The sequence below is a fragment of the Strix aluco genome, chromosome 13, assembly GCF_031877795.1.
Source record: "Strix aluco isolate bStrAlu1 chromosome 13, bStrAlu1.hap1, whole genome shotgun sequence".
NCBI classification, from domain to species: Eukaryota; Metazoa; Chordata; class Aves; order Strigiformes; family Strigidae; genus Strix; species Strix aluco.
Window position 1 is genome coordinate 19,785,713 of NC_133943.1, and position 25,808 is coordinate 19,811,520.

Here is a 25,808-nt window from a genome sequence, read left to right on the forward strand (position 1 = left end):
CTTCAGAAGCATGAATATTGCCGCCCCTGTGCTCATTCCAGCTGAACAGTGTACTTTCTTATTTATTTCTTTGTTCCATAGGCACAGAAATTCTTGGTCATTCTGGCAGTTTGCTTCTCTTTCCAGAATATGGTGTTCTCTTTGCTGGCGATTCCTGTTATGAACTTGTAGTTCTTGTTCAGTATCATCCATGTTTTATGCTTGTCTGGCTGCAAGTTTAGCTCCAAGTGTGGCTTTGCAGGAGATTGTAATAGCTCTCTTTCATCAGCCTAAACACTTGCTTTAAACTATCATATTTCTTTTGGTTTTCCATAGCTTTTATTTTTTTGTAGTGTCATATGGGACACAAATCCTTTATCCTTTTCACCCCATATTTGGCTTAATACCTTAATTACAAAGTCATTTCGTTGTGTGTTTTAGTAAATGTGTCTGTAATTGTCTCATGTTTGAAGGCTAGAGTGGTATTTCCTAAGATACTACAGTTTGTTTGGGGATGAAAATGACATGCAAAATACAAGTATCAGCATCTCTATAATCTTGCCTTAATTTTCTTGCTCGTCAAGTTCATATGAGTAATTAATGCTCCGAAAACTGAAACTGCATTCGTTGGTATTGGTTCATCCAAGATCTTCTCAGCTAATCACTGTATTTTTAATGCTGTTAATCCCAGTTTCCTTTCAAGTCCCCAGCCATTTGGTGTGCGAGGCTCTCTGTCTTCTGCGATTGGCGAGTCAATAGCAGAGCTAATCTGTTTGGATTCATATCGTGAGGATGCCACAGGAGTTGAACAATGTCCGTTGTGCAGTTGCTGTGTGTTTGTGTCTTTTACTCTGGAGAAGGACAATAGCTGAACGAAGATGAGACGAGAGGGAGGCTCTGAGAGACGAGGAAGGAGACTGTCCAGAGCAAGACAAAGTTGAGATAACAAAGATCAGAGATGTAGACTGTCGTGGAGTAACATGGCTGAAGGAGTAAATGTCGTAGAGAGAAATGACTTGAGCTACGTGGGCGGGAGGACAGCGCGTTCTGTGCGAGGGCTGCTGCTTCTGCCTTTTCAGCTCAGCTAGTTTGTGTCCTTGCAGCTTGCAGTCAGAGAGTGGAAAGGACATTGAGGAGGAAGAGACGATAAGCCGTGAGGAATTGCTGCAGGTGCAGAGTGTCTCGCTACAGCTTTTCTGACTGGTGGTGGTGAGATTTTGTTCCATGCACCCAGGGGTGCTGAGGGAAGTGGCCGATGTCATTGCAGGGCCACTCTGAAAGGTCACAGTAGTAAGGAGAGGATTCTGATACTGAAAAAGGGCAGATATTGTATCCTCATTCAAGAAGGGGAAGAAGAAGGATTGGGCCACTCTGAAACACTCTATTTAGCCGGGTTGTGTGGGAGATGATGGCACACCTTCTCCTGGAAACTTTGTTTTAAGCTTGTGAAGGACGAGAAGGTGATGGGGAGCAGCCAGCATGGATTTGACAAGAGCAATCACGCCTGACCAACCTGATTGCCTTCTGTGATGAGACTGGTTCAGAGAACAAGGGGAGAGCAGTGAGTGTTGTTTACCTTGACTTTATCAAGGCCTTTGACATGGTCTCCCATAGTATCATCTTACCAAACTGGTGAGGTATGGATTGGATAAATGGACTACAAATTGGATGGAAAATTGCCTGGATTGTTGGGCTCAGGTGATGGTGATCAGTGGGCTAGCACACAGAGTGTAACAGAAGAGGGCTGAGAAAACTGTGTGTTATCACACAATAATTTTAGTAAAATAAACACTTTGCTCCTTAGGGAAATAAATACTGTGCTCCTTAAGAAATATATTTATTTTGGTGGAAAGAGGAAACCAAACTGGTTGTAGAAAGCAAGTTAAAAACAAACATCGAAGTTCTAGGAGGTTATACACATTCTGAGGTCTTTTAAAGATTTGCAATTGAAAGCACTCTCTTATTCACTGGTTTAAACACTCGTTAATGCCAGTCCCCACCTTAAAGTCCAGTCAAAATCAATGTATCTCCAAGTTCTTGATTATTTCTTTGAGGCACATTTGCCACTGGAACTTTATTCCCTGGGTGCTGGAGCTGTTTCCTCTTGTCTTGTAGTAGTCTTCTGGTAACTTAGGTTTTCATCTGCATTTTTCTTTTTCTGCATCTTGAGCAAAGTAAGTTAGTGGAACATGTAAACTTTGATACACAATGTTTTTTTTTTCTAAAGCTGGAAATATATGGCTGAAAAACCCTCGCTGTATGACTTTGACCAAGTATGCTTTAAACATTGTAGTTACAGATGATGTAGTTTCACAGCTCACAGACAAAGAAAATGTTTGTTTTACTTTATTAGATTTCTTATAATATGTTCATACAAAACCAAATGTGCATATACACACACTGTCAATACTGCCAACTGCAATTTATTAAGTTTTATAAATTTTTTTCCACTAGGTCACTGTATTGTTAAACAGACGTTGAATGCAGGATCAATGCTAAAGATGGGAAGGCTAAATTTCAAAGTAAACAATCTCATCTTTCTCTTAATAAGTTGATAAAGGGCATTTTTGAGGAAGTCTTCATTAATCATAGGCCTAAAACCTCTCTTAATGCGGTTATATTTTTCTAACAAGAAAATAAGAAAGGGAAGGTGTTTGGGCATAAGCTGTAGCTCACGCTGCCATTTCGCTCTTCCCTGACTGCAGCAAAGCCCCTCAGTCAGTCATTGTAATCCAGAGCTGGAACTGGGAGCGTGTTTTGGGGATATATCTTGTTGCTTTGTGATGAACTCGGAGGCCCTGGGAGAATCTCTTGGTGTTGACAGCCCCTGACAGTAAATGTCACATGAATTCGTAGGGAGCTCAGAGCCTTCTGGTGACTGCTATGAGAAGAGACATGGTGACAGAAAACCTGATTGATGAGCCATGCCACAAGTAGAGGGAGCGCTGTGTGGTGATTGCCTATAATTGAATGGTCCACGGAAGTTATTTCTGGGTTTCCTGTGAACGGTGACATACACTGCAGAAGTGTTTTCACAGGGCAGGCCTGCAGATTTTAACCCTGGTACTCAGCAACTCTCTGTTAACACAGCCTTAACAGACTTTAAAACTTAACGGGCTGTTTTAGCTTCATGCCTAGCATAATAATGAAACAAATGACAACCGGAGATGGTCAGTCATGCAATTACCTTTAGAAACGTTCCTTTGTCAGCTTTTGCCTCCTCTTTTTAGTGCTTTCTCCTTGTGGCTCGGCTCTGTGATCTGACAACCCAGAGACGTTGATTATCAAGGAGACGTTGATTATCGAGGTTCCTCCCGGTTCTGACAGTGCGCTCCTCTGACATGGGCTTGTCGCAGCCATGTTAAGCACAGCGGTGATGCTCCTGGCATTAAACCGGAATGTGCGATGTTATAGCCCACTCACCCAGCAAAGCATCTGCTCGCACCGACCAATTAAATTGGCTTCTCTCTCATTAAAACCCTTGTGCAGACTTTGGTATGTCACAGATCTTTAAAATCTCCATTATGAATTCCACTTCTGGGTATTTTTAGCTTATACTTGAAGAAATGATTATTGTCTCTTGCACTTAAACATATCAATTTTGGCTCCACAGACATCTCCTCTGGGCCATATTCAAAGACCTGAGCTGACTTGAACTGCTGAATCCGTAGGGAGGATCTCAACACAGCTCTAAGCACTTGGACATTGAGGCTGTGCAAGGAGGAAGAGGGAGAGACGTTCAAGCCCTCCCCCCTTCCCTTTGGTAAGTCAGGAGCACATCCCTTACAGATTTACTTGGTTGTGCCAATTTAATGTGATTTCTTCTGAGGGCCAGGAACCACTCAAGGAAGGCTGACAGGTTTTATCAACAGAATGGAAACTGAAGTGATAAGGTGAGAGTTATTGACCTGATAACTAACAAACAGAAAACTTCAGTGTCCCTCAAGCTAAATATTGCACTCAGCAGGTAAGTAAAAGATGGCAACAGCTGTGGTCTTGTCACCGAGTGAGAGTGTGTTTTAGTGTAGAGGAGCAGGAGGTGAACTGTGAAAACAAACACATTCAGTTTGCTACAGACTATTTCCCTCTATTACTTTTAATGAGAGCTAAACTCCAAAATGCACAATGGGACAATAATATTTTAGATAGAAGGAACTCTTCGTACAGCTCCTAAATTCTAGACACCCGGTTGCAATTAAAATGATTGCTTGCATGTTATTAATAGCTCTCCAGTAGTTTAAGGCTGTTATCAGGTATGGGACCAATTGGTACTAGCCGCTGCACGACTGAATGAAAAGTAGTGCTGTCCTTGAAGGAACTGAGTTAACAACCTGAACCCACAATGCTCAAAGGAGTTTGAAAAATGAGAGAAATGTAAAAAGGTGAGAGGAGCTGTGTTAAAATGCATCACTATAGAGGCTGGCAAGCAAAATGGCTGGATTACCATAGTCAGGTCTTAGTAAATGGTGCCTAAGTGTTTTTTTATTTTAATTCTGAAATTGTAGCTTGCGGAGGGCAGATGGGAAAGAAAGTGGAGACCTCTAATGAATTATGATTTAGAAGTAATGGAAACAAGAAGTACTTCAAGTGCAGCAGTCTTTTGTTCCTCCCTTTTCCACATCTATTTTTTCCTGAAAACATGCTGGGGTTGCTTATGAAACCTGGCTGTCGCAATTCTCACACGTCCCTTGGAATTCTTGTCTGACAGAATATGAAGGCTTCAGCAGCTGAATGGAAAGGCACACAACAGAGCTCTTGTACGATGTCTGTCTCCCCTTTCTGGCACCTGGCCTGCTCAGTGCAATTGGGAAAGACAAATGGCAAGTGATCACTTCCTATTCAACTTCTGCATGCTAACTTTGTTTTTCACATGGAAGCAGTTTTGTACTTGCCATGTTTGTCATTCTGCCATGTGTCTTTTCTGTTTCCTGTTACAGTTTCTATTTTTTATTTTTTTTCTTTTGAGGAGAGGGTACCAGAACTGCACTTGGTATTCAAGACGCAGATGCATCATGAATTCATACAGTGGTAAAGTCATACTTCTCTCTCCTAAGAATTCTGAACTTTTGATTTTCTTTTTTTGACTGCTATTGAGGAATGAGGTGATATATTCATGGAACTAGCTATTATAACGTCAAGATGCGTTTCCTAAATTGTGCAAACTAGTTCAGAGCCCATCACTCTGTGTGTAAAGGTAATGTTGCTTTTCGTGGATAGCCAGATTATAGTTGTCAGGGCTGAAATTTGTCTTCCACTTTATCATGAGGCTGCTCAGTGTCATAAGATCTTTGTTTTTCTAGTAAATATTACCCTAATTAATTTAGTTTTTATCCAAAATCTTCTTCACTGTTCCACCTACTTTCCAGATCACTTCTGAACACACTGAACACCATGGACCTTAATCCCCATGGGATTCCACTGATGATCATCTTCCACTGTGAAAACTCATCCTTTAGTTTTATCTTCTTTTCCCAATATTAAGCTGTTATTTAACTCTATGAGGTCCTTACCTGTAGTCCCCAGCTGTTTAGTTTATTTAAGAGCCTTTGATGAGACCTTCAATGTCTGAGGTTTCTGGAAGCTTGGGGTGAGTTGGAAATACAGGGAAAATTTCTCAGCTGGATTTCTGTTATTTGCATGCTTTTGACTCCTTCAAAGAATTCCAGCAGATTTAGGAGGCTTAGATTCCTTTTGCAAAAGTCATGTTTACTTTTCCTTAGTGTGTTACTTTTATTCATGTATTCACTAATTCTGTTCTTTACTAGAGCTTTAACCAATATGACCAATATGGACATTAGACTTAGTGATCTGTGGTTTCTTGAATTGCCACTGGATTTATTTTTAAAAACTGATTTCTTATTAGTTACCTTCCAGTCCTTTGATAACTGCAGCAATTTTCAGCAAAAGGTTACATACTAAGGGTATTAGCTCAGATGATTCATATTTAACATTCTGTAAAAATCTTGTATGAATATCATCTGTGCCCAGTGATATGTGGTTACTCATTTTGTCTGGTTTGTAATCTACTCTTAACAACCTGAAGACAAGCCTTCTGTGAATGCCTTATAAACAAGATACTGGTTTGAGTTTTTCCGAGATTCTCCAGGTGAACAGATTTTTAAAAAAAGGAATTTGGGATTTTTTTCTGATGGCGTGATCTTTTCTGAGTGCTTCTTTCATACCTGTGTAGCTCACTGGCTCTTGCAAGCTTCTTGCTGTTGATGTGTTCAAGACGGATTTATTACATTATTTTTTTTATTTCTTTAGCAAACTGCTTCTAAACTCTTTCTTCAGTCTATGTTATTGTGCTTTTACATTTAGTCTGCCAGAATTTATGTTCTTTTTAGTTTTTCTTTCTCAGACACAACTTCAGCTTTTTGCAGGATACCTTTTAACTTCCAACAGCCTCCCTGATCCTGCTGTTTTATGATGCTAGCTTTTTGTTTTTCTCTCAAGTCTTTTTTGACAGGTTATATGCATTTGCTTTGAGCCTCCAATATAGAATCCTAAAATAGTCTGCCTGCCATCTGAAAACATTTTACCTTACTGGCTGCCACTCTGAGCATTTTTTTTAACAAATTTCCTCATTTTTGAATTCCCTTCCTCTAGAATCAAGCACAACCACTGCATTTGCCAACATTTCTTCATTTCAGTGTATGCAGTCATGAATCAGATAAAAGGATTAAAGGTTTTGGCCTAGCCCAGTCTCTAGGAAGCCTGGAAATATCAGCCATTAACATTTCACTAATGTTAATTTCACTAATTTCATTAACTGAGAAGCAGGGAAGGAAGTGGCTTTCCAGGACTGGAGATGGTGGGAATTCCTGCCCTGGAACATCAGTTTCTCTCTTCAACCTACAACAGACAAAATGACAGGTAATTGGAAAAAAAAGCAACCTGGGTTGATTTGTCGCCACATCACTGAAGTTTGATACTGTGGGAGAATAACGGAAGGTTGGTGAGGAGGACTATAAACACACTCAAGTGACCTGCAGCTGAGGTGTAGAAAAACACATATATCATACTAATTGTTGTTTAGCCTTGTGTGTTGGACAAGTAGAACATCTGTGTTTCGATAACATAGGTCTGTGATAGACTCAGAGGCACCTTATCGAGCGTCATTGAGATTTCTGCCCTGCTGTGGGAAAGGTCAAAGCACAGTGGAAAACTACGCCTGTGTGAATCTCTGAAATATGGCGAGAGCAGCAGATTTGGTGATCTTCAAGCATGGACCGAGCTCCGTGGTGCCTGTCCCCTCGGTCGCTGCTTTGGGCATCCCCTGGTTGGCGAGGTAACAAAAATAAATTTACTCTTTGCACTTCATCCGTGGTTTTGTGGTTGTTCCTGTGTTCTGCCTGTGCCAGCCCACACAGACTTAACTAGCTTGAGTGTTTTTGGGCAGAGCCTCTCTACGCTGTGCTGGTGGGAACCAGAGTGAGATAGCAGAGTCATGATGACAATGTCCAGTTCTCACATTAGCAGACACAGGAATGATCTGGTATACCAAGAAGTCTGGAAGGACAGTGTGTGAATGCAAGTAGTTCTTCACTGTGATAATGCTAGAGAATCGAGAGCTTAGATGACTTCAGTTTGCATATAACAAAATCTGGGATAAAGTCTGACCAAAAAAGGACTAAGACTGCACTTGGTAGAGGCTGGTTTGGTTGCTGATTCTTTTTGGGTCTCTCCAATTACAGACTCCTCCTTGCAAAAAAATAGTAGCTGCTTGCGAACAGCTCCAAAGCTGCTCTGAAACTGTTGGGATAAGCAGTCTTTGCCAAGCAGGTGCTGCACTTCAACATGTGGCCAAAGCTTCCTTACCAGTGAAAAACGTTTACTCTGAGGTTGAAAGGCATCAGCACTCTGCTACTGCAAAGTACGTGTAAAGCCAGGGTGAACCAAACAACGCCAGTTACAGTGCAACTGCTGACTGGCATGGACTGCTTAGCAACAGGGAGAGTGATATGGATACAGATGAATTGACTGTTTTCTGAGCAAGCTGGGTAGGAACAGAAGTAATTAGCTGCTAGCTGATGAAAAGGCATGCTTAATTATTAGTATAATTATAGATATAATAGACCAGGAATTATTCAGTAAAAGTAAGAAAGCCAGTATGTTACAAAGAAGGTAATCAGAATGGAAGAGAAAATGACAGCAGTGTGAATTCTTGAGAAGCAACGTAAAGAATTAAGATGATAAATCCGGTATCTTTTGGGTTTCCACTCTCTGACATATCAACTGAATTTAACACTGGTGTAAGGGTATACAGAGCCAACAAGGTCTATGGCTTGTATTATTTCCAGTTCTATACAATGTTGATTTAACTGATTGTATGCAGATGAAATTGAGCTGTATTTTCATAAATCTTAGAATCTGCACAGCTTCACAAGGATCTTTGTTCTCCTTCCAGAAATACTTCAGCGCAACCATTTAATTTGATGGATCTTGTGGGAAGCTCAGCTATAGCTTGTTCTGATCAATATTGGTAATTGACTATAATTATTTGATAAGGCAGCACTGCTTTCCCTTGGCACCCTGAGAAGTAACTGTGACTAAGAAGCAGTCATGTTAGTCAGCTGCCCTGCCTGGGCACTGCATCTTAAACTGTTTTCCATGCCTTCTGGGGAAATGGCTGGAGATAACAGGCTGAGCTGTGCTAACAGAGACTTTAGGAATACGTTGTTAATATAGGATGTATAATCACTGAAATGGGTAACCTGGCGAAGATTTTAAGTACGTCTCTTCCGATGTCAGAATGGACACAGGTAGTGCTGGTCATGCTTTTGTGCCAGGAATTGGACTGGATGCTAATGGCAGCAGCAGTGCTATAAGAATCTGGAACTGAGAGGCCTAAGATGTTTACACTTTTTTCTAAAATTTTAATAGTTTCTAAAATTATGGCAGTGGAATGGGAGACTCTGGCACCAGCAGCTCTAATCTGGATTCTTTGAGTCTGATAGTAGTGGTGCCAAAGGATTACAAACCCTTTTGCCCATTGCGCTGGTTAGAAAGGAAAAGCAAGATACAAAGATTTTATTGAATTACTATTTGAGGACTAATTATTAAAATGGCTCTTGATTAATGAGTTGTGAGTCAAGCTGGTTTGGCAAATAGCATTTTGATAAGGTATTTGTAAGACAGATAGTCTTAAGATGGTAAGATGAACGTAAAACACTGTAACCTTAATGATGATGTTAATGCAGAAATGATGTAAATGTGCATGAGCAATTACTGTATGAAGTCACTGGGGTACATCAGGACAAATTGAATACAGACAAACTCTAATTGGTATCAGCTGAGCACAGAATTATTGAAAAGTGAAGCTGGAAGAAATCTCAACTGGTCAATTAGTCCATCGCCTTCTTCCACAACAGAATCAGATCTGCTTATGACATTCTTGGCAATATGCAGAACTGTTGTTTCTCTTCCATTTTGTAGAAGACTTATCTGCTACAGGACTGTTAGTGCACTGATCCTGACTCTGTCAGGACTGTTACTGAATCTCTCCATGGTCTTCTCTCCTGAGCACCTCCTGTCCTCAGTCTCTTGATTCAGGTCATGTTTCCCAGACCTCTAACTGTTACTGTTATTCTTGGTGCTTAGCCTTCAACCTTTCTTGAGGAGCAGTGCCCAAGACTGGACATGCCTCTGCACTGAGGTATTACTGACTACAGCAAAAGGACCTGCAAGATGTCTTGCAGGTAATTTTTCTGTTAAAAATATCTGTGTAGTGTTTTCTCTTTGCTCAGGACAATAACCCCTGTTCAGCTTGTGATCTATCAGAACCTTCAGATGTTTTTTTTTTCTTTTTTCCAGACGGCTTTCTGCTCAGCTGATGTCTATCCTGTATTTGTGCACTTTACTCCTGCCTAAGTTAAAACACTATGCTTTTTACAATTGAGATGACTCCTATATTTATAGACAACTTGTCCAAGTTGTCGAAAGTTTTTAATACTGCTATCCCCCATGTATTTGTAGCCAGTCTTCACAGATTTAATCTTGGCAGATTTAATAAACACACAGTCCATTCCCTCATCCAGGCTATCAATAAAATATTGAATGGAACTTATGAACAGCTGAGTAACCATTCAATTTGTCCTTTACATTTCACAGTGAACCATTGGAAACTACTCTCGGAGTACAGATTCCAACCCGATTTGTGACATGACTTCAGCCAGAGCATTCTTGCACTCTTGAATGTCATATGGAACAATGTCAGGAGCCTCAGTGACATTGAGGTGTGTGGTATCTGCTGCTTCTTCCTTATCCACAAAGTCTCATCCTTTGGAGAGTGAAATTAGATTAAGTCAGCTTGTTTTGTTTATGAGGAATTTATGTTGACAAGTACGCATCTCCTTATTAGTTTGTATGCACTTAGAAGTCATTCAGATTATTCTGGTCTTTTTCTTTTCTTGGGCGTTAAATCTTTTGTTATCTTAGTTATTCTATTTGACTTGTAGATGACTGCTAGTGGTTCCAGTTGTTTGAAAGTGTAAGAACTTTGTGGACAGTTGTGAAGGCAGCAGATACAAACCTCTCACCAGGAGAAACTCTGTGCCACATCTGAAATTCCTGTGATAAAGCACAGAGACACAAAAGATTCTCAAGAGAGTGGTGGAAGGAATGTTTTAACAAAAAGAAATTATTTTATTTCAGTCTGAGAAATTATGATGCAAATCAGCTTAATTTAGAAAAGAAATTTCGGGCTAGCTTGAGAATTCTGGACAGTTTTAACTACAAGTCGTAACAGTCTTGTAGAAATATGGTCAGGGTCATGTAAAAGAAGAAGTTGGGAAACCTTAATTTTGGGCTGCACTGACTTCTTTGCCTATAATAGATTGGTAGTGAACATCTAAGAAAATAGGAATAGAGATTAGACTAAATTTCATAACCTTTTAACCCAGAAAGCCTGGATCTCCTCAGCAAAGTGTTTTCTGAACTCTAATACATGCTCACTGTTGACACGGGCTTATTCGCAGAACAGAATGACCTTTGCACAGCTCAACGAGAAGCACGTGTCTGATAAGTTCTAGTATCTCCTGTTCAGTGTACCCAGGTGACTGTAAGTTCGATTGTACAAAACAAGGTGTTATACTTTGTCTTGTAGCGCTCCTGCTGGAGTGTTTGGTACTGTGTGTATAGGAAGTGTATGTATATTTATATGAACACTCAAGTATATGAGTCAAGGAAGAAAGAATATGCATTGCATTGGTATGAACAATTTGCTGTTTTTCAGAAACTTTGTTTTTGTCTGAATTCAGTATTCTAAAGGTTAAAAACATACCACCCAGCAAACTCTTATCTATGCTGTGTGTTAACAAGCCTTTGGGTCAGTACCATTGTATTTTGTTATGTAGAACTATCACCATGGTTGTGCCTTGAGCTGTTTGGAAGATGGAACTGCTGGCAGAGGAGGGAAATCAAAAGTGTCATCAAACTCCCAAAATAGAGGCAGATGTATTCCATGTTGTCTGCAGGAATTCTGAAGTGTGAGCAGGGGCCCTGTTATGACTCTTTCTTCTTTCGTCCCCTTTTTTACCATCTTCTGCAATACAGATCCCCTTCTGCTTCCTGGTCCTTTAAGCTTAAGGAGCTGTAGAAGTAGTCTGGAAGTCATTCGCATGTGGAAAAGTGTTCTTGCTTTCTCCTTTGGTTTTGCATGTACCCTCCACGGGCAGGTACTCACCGCAAGGTTGGAAATGTTCTTGGTGATGAAGCAGAGACACATGTGAATGTACTAAGGACAGGACTGCAAGGCAGTGCAGTACAGATTTTATAACACAGAGGTGAGTCATTTCTTAATAGTGAGGACTTTTGAGTATTAACTCTAGGTGACTTCCACTACAAGGCAGCTGTTAACATATTACTATGAATTGGTTTGGGAAAAAAAAAAGATTAAAATTGCATAACTAGATAAATTTTAAAGAGACAGAAATAATAATGACATTAAAATTGGCTGAAAGAACTGAGCTACAGTAACAATGGAACATTTTAAAAATAAATGGGTAGCTAGGAAGGGGTGTAGGGAGACATGCTGCTTGGAGATCACAGAGGCACCTAAGCTTGACAGTTTCTATGACTGCATGAAACAGAGAAACACAGCCAAGCCCCCGCTCTCTCCCAGCATATTATACTGCACAGCAATCAGGTTTAGTAACACATTGCTGAGAAAAAGACTCCCACTATTTAGTATTCATTATAGATGGCATTTTATAGATTGCAGCGCAGCAGTGTAAACAGCCACACTGGAGGAAGAGTGGAGAACAGCATTTCTCCAAGCTCTGATTTATTTCTTGTTGATATTCACTAACTACACAAATCTATGGTAGCACCAATTTTAGGAGGGGAAAGTAACTCAAACCACCACCATTTTCCAGTGTTCTTGCAGGAAGCCAACACAACAGGAGGCAAAACACAACTCCTGCAGTAGGACAGGCATGTGGCTCCCTTGTGAGGCTGAAACATCTGGTAGATTTGTTTCTGTGAGTCGTCGTGGGTCTGCAGGCCTGCCTGGGCTCTGCCAGCTGCCTGCTTTATATTCCATTTACATTGCATTTTGTAAACCTTGTCTGCGTGAGGAGGAAGCCTGTCCCCACAGACAGGGTGCTGCTGTGCTGGGACACCTACATCTGTGAGCAAAAAGCTGCCTGGACAGACCAGTGTCCTAGGAGGGACCAGTATCCTGACCAACTGCTGTCCCATCCAGGTGTGGGGTGACGCCAGCCAGTGACACAGCCCCCAGGGAGCTGTCCTGCCTGCATGCTTGCCCTTGCAGAGAGAGGTGCACAGCCCAAGCTGCATCCCATGGGAGCTGGCCCCTCTTTTTTTGGTGTGAGATTGGCATCCAGCTCACCTGAAAGAAACAGCCACCCAGAAAAACAACACAGGTTTTCCATCATCCATGAATCATTAATTCCTGTAAGTCGCAAGGGTACTGAGCACTGCAGCAGAGGTGGGAGCCGTGGCATAGGGAAATGCATACAGGCTTTCACCCCAAGCTCCCTGCAGCCTCTCCAGAGCCTGCCTAGCAGGAGAGAGACATGGCGTGCTGAAGGAAGGCCACGTATGACAGCTCTGCTCTGTACACACCGCCTGTGTGAGTGCAGAGAGCCTGTAATAACAGAAGATCTTTCCAGCTTCTCTCCCTGAACAAGTGAGTTCACGTCATTCTGCTGACACAGGTGCAATTCCTGCTTTTTTTGAATTCCTTTGGGAGCTGCTTCTTCACATTCCCTGCCTGTCTTTTACCTGACCCTGATAGAGCCTCCTCGCAGCCCCTTTCGAAAGCTTGGTGCTACAGGTTCCTCTGCCCGCCTTGCCCAGCGTCCCTGCAGTGCTCTGGCAGCGTCCTCCCCACCCTTCCCCTTCCAGCCGGAGGTATTAGATGTCCTCTTTCCTCCAAAGCCTCCCCTCTTTGAAACCACCTTGATGGATATCTATCTTTTTTTTTTTTTTCAGAAGGATTCATGACAGAGTATCTTAGGAGTATTTGATTTTTCCTCCACAACTACCTCACCGTAATACCTAACTTAAAAATAGGACTTAAAAAAGGGTAGGAGCTTCTTAAAAGGAAATTAAAAGCAGCTCCTATAAGGATGTAGAAGATGAGAAACTAGATAAAAACACCCTATCTGAAGCTCTGCGCAATATATCACTAAGTGAAATAATTCTACAAGGGACAAAAAAGGCAATATTCTAACAGCAGAGTGGAAGAGAGTATTCAAAATCAGGGATTTCTGAGCAAATAACAAAACTATTTAAAAAAAAAAGAGAAGAATGCATTAACTGTGAAGCTAAATCTGTAGGGCAGGCAAGGGACAATTTTCAGGTGCAAAATCACTAAAGGAATAATAAAAATACTAGTAAAAATATTTCCAAAATTGCCAGAATCAGGTACTTTTCCAGAGATTTGGTCAACAGATGACCAGTTTCTAAAAGGATTACTGTAAAAGAGGAAAACTGCTGTTGAAAAGTAAACTGAAGCTCTGTGCTGGTGCTCACTATGGTTGAGGTAGGTTATTCTCCCATGAGAGCCAAACTTACGAGGACAAGTGTAAGGAACTGTCTGAAATTAAATGACAATAAAATGCATTTTAGGACTAATTGATAAGATGAAGAGTCAGAAATTGCCAAGACCATATGGTAATCACTCAAGAGCTCTGGAGGAAAACAAATATGCAATTATGGAGCTACTATAGTGTGTAACCCGTCACTTAAATCAGTCTCCCTGCAGGAGGGAGGGAAGATGGTAAATGTGACAACAATTCCTGAGAAGGTCCCCAGGAGTGGAGAACTGCAGACCGTCACACCGGAGTCTACTGAGCAAGTGAGTAGAAATTATAAGAAAGAAATTATTAAATGGGTAAACCCCAACATATTAGGGAAAGTTTTTTCTACTGAGAAACCACATTTCATAAATTTGTTAGAGCTCATGAAAGGGTCCTGAAGATGCAACTTAGGCGACCCAGTCATAACAACATAAGAAATGGTCTAGTGGGTCAGACCAGTGGTCCATCTGCCTGCACTGTCCACCTGTTGTTGCTGTGACCATGATTTGATGTCTCACTCGTATTCCCCCTTGCCACCTTCTCTCCAAACTGAGAAACCTCTTTAGTGTCTCTTCCAAAGCAACAACTAGAAATCAATTTAATCTGGTTGATGGTTCTTTACAAAACTTGTAATTGAGCTGTAAAATCCCTTGCCATAGGATGATATGGATGCACAAAGTTTACTTGTGCTCCGGGGGTAACAGCAAAAGTTAATGGAGAGAAGTTAAAGCATAACCTGTTAAATAGTAAAACCAAGGATTGTGACTCAAGAAGTCCCAAGACACATATTGTTGGGAAACAGAATAATATTCCAGGAAGGCACTGCTTCATGCCTGGTATGTTCTTAAACTCCTTCCTCAGGCACCTGTATTGAAAACCAGATGCTGCGGTAGAGGAACCTTCGATCTGACCCAGTGCAGCCTTTCTTGTGCTTTGTTATGTTCTGTCAAAAGAAAATGAAACATAGATATGAATGTAAACACTTCTGATGGTAACAGTGAACACTGCACAGTGAATGCTGAACTCATCTCCCCACTATAGAAGCAAACAATGAATTTTTATTTGAATGCTAATGAAGATCTCCCCATGATGCTGCTAGGTCTCCTCTAGCAATATAAAGAGAAAAGCTACATGGTGAAAATAAAGAAAGGATCTTTATAAAGGGATGAAAATGTATTGCAAATATTGATGTCATTAACCACTTAGAGGTCAAAAATATACTTGAAGCTCCTGATGTAATTTGAAGTAGGTAAACAAGTATTAAGAAGAAAGTTTTCTTACAAGTAGTACATCTGTTATGATCTGAAAAGGAGAAATTTGTATTTCTTGCATCCCTTTAAATGATCCAGGGTTTGTAGTCAAAAAGCAGATCTTTCTACAGTCATCTAATCTATTCTAGCTTTCTTTTGGTTTTTGGATCAGAGCTGAGGCAAGCTTCTTTTACAGATTTGTGCTGCAGTCTACTAAAAGAGCTGTTTCTTGCCAGGAGAATATTACATACAGTTCTGAGAAAAATGAACAGAGTCGGCTTGTTTGAGAGCTAACTGATGCTTACTCACAACACTGATAAGCCTGACATTTACTGAGAAGTGCCACAATTCTCAGTCCAATGAAAAATCCCAAGAGGATTTTTTTTTCAGTGATGCTTCACGTTCTATTGACTCAGGGTAAGCTGGAGTCTTCTAAAGTATTTCACTCAAAAAAAAAAAAAAATCACGTGGATCCCAACTCCTCAGCTTGACTTACATACAGATGTATTAGCCTTCCCTGACACATTTGTTAATGGTCATGGTATGTTTAACGATGCTCTACAAGTTGTCAGTGCCTTAGGTGTCATATTCCATTCCTGTAGTGTGTTAAAAGCACTTATGCAAGAGTTCTTGGTGCCTTGATTGCAATTACAAAAAGTATACTTGGGATAATGCCACTTAGCACCTCCACATAAAAGCCAAAGCTTGTAGTGAAATACCTGTCAGTGATAGCAGGCAGTGCTCTGGCTGTTAGCGTAGTCTTTGCGTGTTGGTCTGGGCTTTGGCTTTCTGCAGCATCCGCAGTATGTGGCCATGCAGGATTCTTGTGGAATAGGCCCTGCCTGAGAAAGACTGTCAGAAGGCTTTTGAATGTTCAAGTAGATTATGTCAAGCAGTTCCCTTTTGATCATTATTATAAAGATATTTTCAAATCATTCTGAAATATTAGTGATGCAAAATTTTCATTACAGACACTGTGATAATTAGCTCCTACACCATATCATACTCCTTATCTAGGAATTCCATTATTCTGCTTTTAATTATCATTTTGACCAACTTTCAATGTACAAAGCTGTTTCTCTGGTTCATCTTATATCCTTTTAAAGTAGACGAGAAACCCAAACAGTGGCTAAGAATTTTCTGACAAAATTGTTTTTCAGGGGAAAAAAAAAAATCTTATTTATCAAAACTTGAACTTTTCACAGGAACATATGTTCCAGATGTCAAGAGTTGCAAAATCCATCACTTCAGGTGGTAGTTTGTTCCCAAATTTAATCATCACTGCTGTTAAAAAATGTGTGTTTCATTTCTGGTTTGAATCACTTTCATTTTTCAGCCCTTAGTCTTTCTTCTGTCTCTGCTAGATTAAAAAGTGTTGGTTGATATTTTCCCCTTGTGAAAGTATTTATCGAATCGCCCCACAATTGAGCTGTTTAAGTTTCCCAGTTACATGTTCTTCTCTCCTCATATACTTTTTATGGCTCTTTTCTGCCCCCGATCTAATCTTTCAACAGCTTTAAATGTGAACATCAGAATTAGATATACTAGTGGTTTCAATGATGCTGTACCCAGAGGTTGAACGGATTCCTTATTTCTAATCACTTCTCCCATTTCATCATGCTTTTACCTTGAGCGCTTGTGGTGAGCTCCTTGCCCATTAAGACCTCTTAAGTCATAACCATTGCACTCCAAGATAGAGTTTTCTGTTCTGTAAGAGCAGCCCATATTCTCTGTTGGTTCATTGACTGCCTCTTCTTGAACTTACTCCTCTTGCATCTTGCATAATATTAAGTAGAGAGCAGCCTCTCTTCTTGGATGTTCAGGATCTAACAGTTCCGAACAGCAGTCATACTGTGTTTCTATAAATTGGTTCTCTAACCTTTTTTTCCTTTGTGCCATTATATAGATTTATTTATGAATAATAGAGGTCCCAATGTTTATTATTTCACCTCTTAGCATTAAGCATTCAGTCTTCTTTCTCTGGTGACTGATGGGATAACTCTACTCATATATTTACATTCTTACTGCCAGACAGTTTCAGTGTATAGTCTTTTCCAGTAAGAATTTTAGTCTGACTAGATTCCTTAAAACGTTTTCTTTGGTATAAAAGAAGTCTTTCACTTTTATGACTTATACTCTCTTTTCTTTAGTTTATAGCCACATACTATGGTATATCTTTCCTGCTGTGTCAAAATCTGATTTTATTACCTGTGTTTTACTTCATACAGCTTTTATTTTAATTAATAAAAAAAGTTTTTATATACATGCATTTATAGCTCTTGATTTGGGGGGCACCTTTGTTTAGCTTCTTAGTTCAGTGTCGTTTTGATGTAATAAAATTTCATCTATGAACTGTTCCTATCCCTGTACTAAGCTTTTTCTCTGAACTAGTTGGATACACAGAGTATTTTTGTTTTACCAACTCTTAGCAATCTGTTTGCCTTAGCTCATGACAGATTTACCCCAACTCCCACTTAATTAAACACATCATATATGTTTTCCTTGTGAAAAGTCTGATTTCACTTTTGACTTTTGATGGAGACCATCAGCTCCCGATAGCTCTTTTTCCCCTCTGCCTAACTGGAGTTGTGCATATAACTGGAAGGATTTCAGAGAAACTGTCAACAGTACCCTGGGGCTAAATCTTCTAGCCAGCAGTCTGACTTTGCCTTCTAGGATCCTTCACTTGCATTTCCCTTTAAAATTTGTGACATGCAGTAGGACCTCATGCTCCTCCCCAGCACTTTCTAGCGTTCACCTTGGTGTCTCATAAAAGACCCCTTCATATTCTGCCTATAAGTCAGCAAATCTCTGTCATTGCATGTGCGGCTGCTGGTATGCTCCTGGTATTTAAATTCCCATCAGCACAGTAGACCAAAAGTTCTCAACTGAAAATGTATTTTCAGATATAGCTTTCCTGGAGTTGTCAGCTTGCTTTTCCTCAGCTGGAAGGCAGCTTCCTGCTATGTTAATGTTATGCTGTGCTACGCTATGCTATTCTATGCTATGCTAAACTATCCATTGTGAGAGGAGGCTGAGCCTCCTTCAAGGCGAGAGGAGAGCAAGCAGTCTGAGCTTGGCCTAGTCCCTCATGTCCTTTTACACTGTTTTTGTGCCTTATATTTGTTCTCTCTTTGTTTCTCCAGATTAGCAGCTCTGGCCTCAAACTGCTCTGGGTATGTGCTGTGAGAGAGCCCTGTGGGCAATGAAGACAGTAGCTGAAGCAATTACTGAAGCATTAGTGACTACCCTGGAAGCTCTTGGAAGGCAGGCAAGATCACTGAGCACTATAGAAAGGTAAACACAGTTTACTTTTTTGAAGAAGAGAAATCAGGGAATTAGAGACCACTCTTCCCAGAAATAAGTCTGAAAAAATATTACGTGATCAATTTAAAGCAAATAGAAGGTAAAAAGAAAAAAAAGACATAGAGTTACCAGGAATAAATCATGTGATCTTACTCTAATTTCCTTCTTTGAGAAAATAATGTCTAGTAGATAAAGAAGAGGCAGCAGATGGGACATATTTTGCTTTAGGAAAGCTTTTGAAACTGTTCCACATGATTCTTTCAGAAGCAGACTAAAGAAATATGGTCTGTATCAGTGTGCCCAGTATTTCTGGCTGGGTGAGACACTTACCTTGTTTCTGTATAAGGAAGAGACCATATGTTGCAGCCCTTCCTCTAATGCGTAACTGTATTGTGCAAGTGTAGAAAAGCCAGTGCTTCCTGGGGCAGTGAGATTTATTGCTTATGTGTGGACAGATTCACATAGTGCCATGAACAGAGGCACTAAGTGGGCTCCCAGCAAAGATGGCCTGCAGGGTACTCAAAATAGCCCATGCAGTGGGCAGCCCTCCTCCCTATGGGCTCTAGTCTGGATCCAGAAAGGAGCGAGGGAGACCACAGCCAAATTCATTGTCCTGGCAGGCCCTGTGCAGTTCATAGCTTGAGGTTCGTAATTTAGAAGGTACATGATATTACTGTAATGTGGGTGGCAGTGGGGCACTGTGAGACTGGGAGGTTATTTTGACTAGAGTCCTGCTGACATATGTCCTGGGCCCAGTTCTGTTCAGTTTTTTAATTAATGACCTGTATGATTTAACAAAGAACTCATAAAATTTGTGGATAAACCAACATGCCCTCAGACTTCTCATGGTCTTGAGAAACTGGAGAAAGTGACCCAGTCATCTCAGTCTCATACTGGGAGGTGTTAATAAAATGCATTATTAAAAAATGGGAGGAAGTCTCATTTTCTGCAGTGCTGTTGAGGCCTTTGCTGGATTTTTGTGTCCACACTTAGTGCTAGAGGGAGCCGGTGTTGTGAATGATGTGAGTACTGATGACAGAGGAATGAGTAGGAAAGAAATTTTGAAAGTGGAATCACAGTGTTATAAATTGTCACACTACCAGACAAGCAGATCCTTAGTTGTTGGTGAGGTAGTTTTAACAAGAGAGATAAGCTATATAAATCAATGTGAAACTAGATTGCAAACTAGGTTTTAACATTCAAAAGCAATGAGGTATTTTTATAGTTGACAGTTGTGGAAACTCACCAAATAAGCAAGAGCACATGGTTCAAGATAGCAGCTTCTCTTGAGAAATAAGAAAATTCTTGTAATTTAGAAAAATGGAAGGAACTGAAATCAATAACATTGAGGAAGGAAATAGGAAAGAATGGTCTCAGCAATTAAAGTCCCAGCTAAGCAGGCCCCATGAAAAATGGGCAACTAGATCAATAAAAAATGTAGAAATATATCTATACAAATGCTGCAACTCTGAAGCTTAAAAGAGGTGAACTAGACTGTCTGATTTTAAAGGAAGTTATTGACATAATAAATGCCTCAGAAACTTGGCAGAAGGGTAGGAAACTGTAATAATAGGGAACAAATTATAGAGGAAGGCTGGAAAGGGGTACATTAGTGGTGAATCAGTGGAGAGTATGAGGAATTGTCCCTAAATGAAGTTTCAGCAGAGGACGTTTTGGAACAAATCAATAAAGTGAACAGTAAGAAAGCACCAAGATAAGATGATACTCAATCAAGAGTTCTGAAAGACCTCAAACACTAGATTAAGAGAAAGCTAAATGTAGCATGAAAAGTGTCATTTAAGTTGACCACACTGCAAGAAGGATGGAAAGTGGCAAATGTGTCTTCAGCCTTGAGAAAAAGGACTCCAGGACAAATGTGGAAAACCACAGATCAGTAAATCTCACTTCCAAACTGAATAAGTGGGTAAAAACTACAATAATAAAGAAGAGAACCAGTAGACAATTTCATAAATGTGATTTATTTAGAAAAAGTCATTACAGTTCTTGCAGAAGGAGACCATGTCTCATAAATCTATTTGAACTCTTTGAAGATGTCAACAAGCTTGTAGGTAAGGCTGATCTGGTTGATAAAGTGTGTACGGACTTCCAAACAAATGTCAATAAGTCTTTCTGCAAAGACTCTTAAAGTAGTTAAGATGAGATAATAAGATGTCCTCTTGTAAGTAAGTAAGATGGAGCCAAAATGAGACAACAAGTGGGAGAAAAGATCAGTTTTCCCAGTGAAAGGAGCTCTACAGCTTAGTCATGCAACTGTTTGATTTAGGACCTGTGTTTTTCAATATCTGTATAAATGATTTGGAGAGGGGGCTGAATATTGCAGTGACAAGGTTTGTGGATAACACAAAATTAGCTGAGATAGTCAAATCTGACCCTGAGAAGAGAGGCAGATGGTTCTCATGACAGTGAGTGACTGTGTCAGAAATGGCATGTGAAAATCAATGCTAATAAATGCAAAGTAGTTTGTCTGGAAACATACATATTCAATTATATATTATACTTACTCAATTACAGATTGAACATTACGTTATTATCACTCAGAAATAGAGCTGCTGTAGGATAACTCTATGAAAACATTGATGCAGTGACCACAGCAATAAAAAATTCAATCTGAATGAGAGAAATTTTTAGAAAAGGAAGAAAGGAGAAGAAAAACACGATTATGTGATTATGTCACTATATAAATGTTTGGCAAACCCACGTATTGATTAATATGTGCAGTTCTGTTCATCCTGTCTTCACAAAGAATAAAATAGAACTAAAAAGGATGGGTGGGAGTTATTTAGCTTGGAGATTTAGACACCTAAATTTAGTTTTCTACCTGTAGGTGTCGATCTATGAGGTAGATATCTAAACTCCAACACTAAATCAAAGCTTTTTAATCTGAATTCCACCCACAGAAAGTGGATGAGGACAGAATGGTTTTTGTATCAGGACAGAGAAGATAGGCATGGGACAGAGATCTTGAGATCTCCTAGCTAGCTAGGAAACAATGAAGAGGGGATGGCTATTATTTTTAAGAATAGGAGAAGTTAAGGATACCTCATGAAATTATGAGGCATCAGGTCTAAACCAGAAAGTCATACATTCTCATATAACTTATTAAATTGTAGAACTTACTGCCAGAGACTGCTGTGTAGGTCAAAAGTATAAATGAATTAAGAATTTCTGGAAGGCTGATGGGAAGTCAGTGTCCTGCCAAACAGAATTATGAAGACTCATTCAACTGTCAAAAGCCAGGTAGAGGTACATGGGAAGGGCTCCGAGGCAGCTAAGTAGGACAATAAAGGCAATTTCTAGGCCAGAACAGAGATCATGAGTGAGAAACTGGTGTGCACGCCACCAATAGCTCTTCTTGTGGTCAATGGGACACTATGAAGAGAGAACCACAACTGGGATCTCAGGAGTAGAAAGTGTGGTATCCTCCAACGTAGACTTTGGGGGAAGGAGAGCAAGAGGGAGGGAGAGAAATCCTGTGCGGAAATTTTAGAAAAGGAGGGAGACTGCTGATAAACATATGGCCATTAACACAGGTAATGTCCAGAACATGGAAACAAGAAGCAGTGTTCATAGCTCATGATCTTCAGCACCTCAGAGTTGACTGAATGAAGAAAATCCTAGAAACCAGTAGCAGTACAGCTGTTCCCAGGGCTTGCGGCTGGTTACACTCCTGCCTGGGACTTGAAATGCAGGTACTAGAATTCACTTGCTAAATCTAGTCTCTAGTAGAGCAATACTCTAGTGGTTTTTGAAGACAACCACATTCAGCCCAGCTTATCTCACTCTGTCCAAACTCCCCGGGTTTCACTGACCAGCGGTGCTTCAGTCGTTACTGAAGTTGCAGATGGGATCCTGAACGCAATCAATAGTGACCCAAACACAGTCAGTTTGGGTGGATTGTCTCAGAGGAATAGCTAACAAGATATGCAGGGCTGTGGAGTAAGGCTGGAGAACATCTCCAGCTCTCTGATGTGGGGAAGAACTGAATTATGAATGTGGCTACTGCTGTAGATAAGTTTAGTTTAGTATAAAGCTGTGTATAGTGGTCCCAAACTTTTCTCTTTCAGTCCTGCTTTCACTTTCCATTTTGTTTGGGTATATTTTCATAATTCATTTTGTGCTTTAGAAAAATACTTGTTTCTGTTTTGAGTTACTCTGCTGGCTGTCCCCAGGGTATCTCCACCTGGCTCTTACATGGCTGCAGGAATTTTCTGTGTGCTTGGGTAGCTATGAATTTGACTCCACAGACCTCGGAAGGACTCGGAGTACTCTGGAAAGCAGTATTGCTCATCTGCAGGGTGCGAACTCAGAGAATGATGATTTAATTAGATTGGTAGCACTACTTAAAAGCAAAATTGGAATCTAATGCAGCTGTCTTTTAAAATACACTTCAGTATTACTTAAGAAGCCCATAATAACATAGAAGTGGAAACCTTTAAATGAGGGTAAATTTGATGGCAACTTTTATATCCTTTATTGTAAAGCATGCCAAGCTGCTACATGGTAAAATCCATTAGTACTTTGAGGGTTTTTTTTGGGTTTTTTGTGTTTTTTTTTTTTTTAAAGTCTGAAACTATTCATTAACTCAAAGTGAAACTTACTGTAAGAATGTGCAAGTTCTGGTGGGAGTTGTTGTAGCTGACCGAGGAGGTACCATCCTCTCCCAGAACAACCCAAGGGCCTGAGCCTCATGTCCATGTGTCTGGTAGCAAAACACTGCAGCCTCCTGCTCCTACATGAAATTCCTGCTTTATTAAGCATCTCAACCAAAGACCATGATTACAAGTGCATTTCTTCCAGTGCCAGTATGAGACTTAAGCAGTTCGCGCCCCCTTCTGTCCCCAGTCCCTTCTGATCACGCTGAGGCTGCCCCGGAACCTGGGGCAGAGAATGAGGCTGCCTAAAAAATACTTTTCCCAAAACAGAGCTATCCTTACCTGGGATCCACCTTGATCCACTTGTGTATGTAGCCCTAACACAGTTGTACTGTCACAACCGTGAGGCTGTCACAGGAGCTTCTTATACTGGCACAGCCTCTGAAAGGAAAAGATTTGTAATTACACACAAAAAAGAGAGTGCTCTGAGTGAGTAATCTCAGAGCTTTGGTATGCATATGTATGTTCTTCAGTCTCTGGGTAGGGATGATCTGCTTTACATGAGTGCTTGTCACCATAGCAGGACTTTGAGCTTACTGCCTGATGCTCCGTTTGAATTCTGTGACCGCAGGATTGTTCCTAGCATTTCTTGCCTTTTCTGACCTAGAAAATATTTACTTATTTTTTTTATAAAGCAGAACTGCTATCCCTGGAAAAATTTAATAAGGTATTTTGGTGCCTGTCAGGGAGTTGCCAATGGAAATCAGGGTCAAAACGGTAGCATGGTTCTGGACTTAATTAGATAGGCTGCTCTTGTGGGGAGAAGTTATTTTAAAGAGTTGGACACTGGGGAATTTTATGCATTGAGTTAAGAAGAAAGCAGCTTTAAAATTTGTTTCTCTGTTTCCTAGAAAATGAGTTTTCTACATGGTTTTGGATTGTTCAGCTAAATGGTTCTGTTTTTTCATGATATGTTTGACAACATATTTGTTACGTCCAGACACAGAATGTTAGAATTAATCAAAACTGAAATATTTATGGAGAAAGCCATTTCACGTCCATCTTTGTCATGAGACTGGCTGCTCTGATAGGGATTAGAGGTTGTTACACTAATGACTTAAACTTTTGTCTCGTTGCCAGAGCAGTTTCCCAATTTAGAACCTTTTCTTCTGATTAATATTTGTATTCCTCCTACAATTCCTCTTCTTATAGGAACTCGTACTGGGAATTATTCCAGACCTACATAATGTCTCTGAAATCTTTTTATCCCTCTGTTTGCTGATCAGTGGAAAGGATTTTAATGCCAGGTTAGGTAATCGAGATAAATCCTAACTTCATCTAACTTTATCCCTCGACCATGTCTTGGATATTCTAGAAACATTTTTTGTGATCCATAAATAAATTCACATAGGATTTTGATTAATCTTTATTTTGCTCTTCTTTTTTCAGTGAAGCCTCATTACATTAAATGGGAGATCACACAGAGTGTATTACAACTTCCACTATGCACTAGTTTTAGTGCAACACTTTTCTTGGGAGTTGAAAATATCAGTAAGTTCCAAAGACAGAGTTTGGTGCACAGCTGGACATGTATAATGTATTTTGGTGCTATCCTGAATGGCTTCCAGTACCTGATAACGCTTTCTAGCCCCATTCAGTTGTTTGAATTTGCTTATGTAGTAGTACAAAGTATACACTAACTTAATTCACTTCTAACTGCAACTTGTTACAAAGAAGAGGGAGTCAAGCTTGTTTAAAGCAGGACTCTTGCTGTCACTTGAAGCCAGCAAAGGCATGGATGGCTGTGCGGTGTGGGAGAGGTTGGGCTTCTGGCTCAGCCAGACACATCGCAACGCTGCGCTCCTGAATGCTACTCCCTGAGCTTCTGTGTGCCCACTTGGAACGTTACATGGCCACAAGCCAGCCACTTGTCACGCACGGTCACTGGGAGAAGTACACACCTAAGGAAAAGCTTCACAAAAACCTACGTCCTGGTTAGAAAACCAGCTGACCTTGCATGTGGCAATAACAGGGAGCCGGGCTTGAGCCCATATCTCTTTACCCTTTTTCATTTCTCTCTCTTAACTCCAGCAGAAGGTTTCAAGCTAACAGAGAAGTCAAAGCTTTCTTACCAAGAAGAAAACTTTGGTCTGAGTGACTGCCAAGTGACAAGTGTGTACATCAGAGCCATCAGGTTAAATGGGAAAGATGGTGGCTCCAGTGTGTTAGGAGAACCCTTGACCACCCAAACAATAGATAGGATGGAAAAAGCCCCTCCCTTACTTTGACCCAGAGTTGCTCTTTTCTCTGATGGTTCATTGATTCCCTTTGCTTCCCTTCTCATTTAATAGATTTTTATAAGTTGGGCATTTACAGATCTGCTGCTATTAACATTCAGTGTTAGTGGACCCGAGAGCTTCTCTGCCGACTATGCTGGAGCTTCTGAGCCTGCTGATTTAAAAATGTTCATTGCTGATAGATTCTAACATCTCTCTCGCTTACTAATAGTCTGGAAAGTATTTCATCATCTTCAAGCAATGAAAGCAAATCATCCTTCTTTCCAAATACCAAATAAAAGTCTGAACACTTTTGCATTTTCTGCATAATCCTTC

At 40.3% G+C, this 25,808-nt stretch overlaps 1 long non-coding RNA gene across 7 annotated transcripts in view; it reads left to right on the forward strand.

Moving 5' to 3' along the window:
* The first annotated feature begins 4,936 nt into the window (after window positions 1-4,936).
* The window catches only part of LOC141929153 (uncharacterized), a 33,303-nt gene continuing 12,431 nt past the window's right edge, over window positions 4,937-25,808 (forward strand). For 3 of the 7 annotated variants that reach the window (XR_012624968.1, XR_012624974.1, XR_012624973.1), the window contains exons 1-7: window positions 5,060-6,855; window positions 7,064-7,270; window positions 9,583-9,680; window positions 10,093-10,217; window positions 11,536-11,765; window positions 14,202-14,305; window positions 18,424-18,574. This is a non-coding gene — a long non-coding RNA (uncharacterized LOC141929153). Of the gene's footprint in view, window positions 5,008-5,059; window positions 6,856-7,063; window positions 7,271-9,582; window positions 9,681-10,092; window positions 10,218-11,535; window positions 11,766-14,201; window positions 14,306-18,423; window positions 18,575-25,808 lie in introns of those variants that run through there. The other 4 variants (XR_012624969.1, XR_012624971.1, XR_012624970.1 and 1 more) reach the window with 4 other exon arrangements.